Genomic DNA, 2,728 nt, shown 5'->3' with positions numbered 1-2,728 from the left:
ATATTCTTTAATGAGCAACACATGTTATATAACCTATGGTAAGACAAAGAGATTATTGAGAGATGAAAGTAGTTTGGAAAAGCTTTGTGGAATTTGAGCTTCAGATGGATTATAAGCATGGAATTACAGATAGTGTTTAAGAGAAGGATGAGGGGCACGTTTCCCAAGGAGAGGAGCAGTACTCAGGCAGGAGACAGTGTGTGGGTGTGGAACATTGGGTTAAAGGAACAGTGGAACAACTGGTAGCTGTTTTCTTCAGTGGTGATTCCAATATTTATATAGCTTGCTCAGTGCAGTTTAAGAGGCATGTTCTCATAGTGCATGAAGCTGTTGAGTTCCTCTAGTCTTGGACCTTTTGAGGCTATTTTAATTTTAAGGCTAACCTAGAATATTTTCTTTTCACTCTGGTATAGTGATTAATTCATCTGCTCTTTGTTTCTTTCTTTATGAAGTACTTCTGACATCCAGAAGCCAGAGCATCTGGATACAGCTAAGGTTGTGGCCAGAATGACATTGACATGAGTATCTAATTCAAAAAGAGACTATATATTTCAGTATTCTTGCTCAGTGACACAGGTAGTATGACTTTATGGGGACACAGGTAGTATGACTTCCTGTCTTTCTTGTCCTATTATAAGACCCTCTGAATGTATTTTAATTTTAATTATATATTTATACATTTGGTTTGGATGCAGTTTATAAAATACCAGTGCCTGAGTTTCACTGAAGGCACGTAATGCATATTTCTACAGTATTAGTTGGTGAAATGATTTAATGTAGAAATGTTTATTAACTAGTATAATTCTATTCTAGCTCTTTCTTTAAGGAAAAGCCAAGAGGATTTTTTTACTAACTCTACTCAATAAAAACTATTGATTTTTAAAGCCAATGAACAAATTGAAAATAATCTTATATATAGCAATAATCTGAATTAGAAGATGTTTTAGAACCAAACCTACAATATAGTTCCATTTTAAAGAAAAATAGATGTCAGTATATAGGTTTGAAAAATCTAGAACATTCAATAGTGGTTATTGTAGACTGAGAAATCAAAGGGAGGCCTCTCAACTTGTGTGTTAAATATTTCTGTATTATTTAACTTTTTAATAATGAACCCACTCATTTTAATTTTTAAAATTATTTATTTTTATTTTATGTGTGTGAGTATTTTACCTGCATACATGTAAGTGCATCCATCTTGTGCAATGCCCTTGGAGGGCAGAAGAAGGTGTCAGATCCCCTGGAACTAGAGTTATGGATGTTAGCACCCATGTGGGTGCTGGGAACTGAATCCAAGTCCTATGCAAGAGCAGCCACTGCCCTTATGGTTATTGTAGACTGAGAAATCAAAGGGAGGCCTCTCAACTTGTGTGTTAAATATTTCTGTATTATTTAACTTTTTAATAATGAACCCACTCATTTTAATTTTTAAAATTATTTATTTTTATTTTATGTGTGTGAGTGTTTTACCTGCATACATGTAAGTGCATTCATCTTGTGCAATGCCCTTGGAGGGCAGAAGAGGGTGTCAGATCTCCTGGAACTAGAGTTATGGATGTTAGCACCCATGTGGGTGCTGGGAACTGAACCCAAGTCCTATGCAAGAGCAGCCAGTGCTCTTAACCACTGAGCAATCTCTCCAGTCCCTATACTCATCATTTTAAAAAGTAAAAATAGTCTATAACTTGCTATAATCACCCTTCAAGCCTGCACAATGGGGATTACATACATAAGTAGGTATAAACTAACATAATACTTATGTGTATATATAGTTTTACATGATTAACTTTCCTTTGATTGCATATTTACTTCAGTTCCATGTAGCTGATAAGAAATTGTTCACAGTGACCCCTGTGATTGTCAGAATGTGTGAATATAGTAATAACAGAGGTGCAAATGGGTCATTTTCAGCAATTAATATTCTACTCATTTATCCACCTGACTCAGCCAGCCGTCCTAGAGAGTTCAAAAAGCAAGCTCTCCCTTAGGAGTGGGTTAGTTCAGACACATTTGGCCTTTGTATTTCCTAAATTCTTGAAGAATAGGTAGAGAGAGACTAACAAGACACTCTCAATCCAGTGGTTTTTGAAATTAAGAATCAGAGGCATGCTGATTCCCTGAGTACCACCTCTAGAGGCACTGATGCAACTGACTCCCTAGGCAGTCCAGAACTGGAATTTTAAAAATCTCTTCAGCTGATTCTAGTATGCAGCCAAGGAAGGATGAAGACTGGTGCTGGGGGACAAGTCTGATGTGTTAAGACCTAAAGAGGTACTCTCTAATATTTCTTCAACCATTAATAAGGTGAGTACCCAAGACAAAAAATCTGACGTGTCAATGTGACCCTGACTCTTTCTCAGCTCATGGATTTTTCTAGGTCTATCTGTTTACTAGCTTTCTATCCCCAAGGCAAAATCATACCCTTAGAGTTCCCATATCACTTTATATCAAACAGAACATAACCACATCATACCTAATTGCAAGAATCAAAGTATAGTAGTCTTAATATGTTTGTTTTTAAATGTTAGTTTCAAAACATTGCAGTCATTACGTTCTTTTCTCTTTTGGAACTAGATCGCAGACATTACTGTAGGCCCTTAAGTTTCCTGGGTGGCAGGGGTGGTGATGATGTATACCACAGCCCTTACACAGATCCTGTAGGATGAGTGGAGGACATAGAAGGGGCATTTGTTGCATAGCCCCCATGGAGTACAACACATTTGCACTG

This window comes from Nannospalax galili, unplaced genomic scaffold (assembly GCF_000622305.1).
Source record: "Nannospalax galili isolate Female #2095 unplaced genomic scaffold, S.galili_v1.0 scaffold1097, whole genome shotgun sequence".
Lineage (NCBI taxonomy): Eukaryota > Metazoa > Chordata > Mammalia > Rodentia > Spalacidae > Nannospalax > Nannospalax galili.
This window is presented reverse-complemented; position numbering follows the sequence as displayed.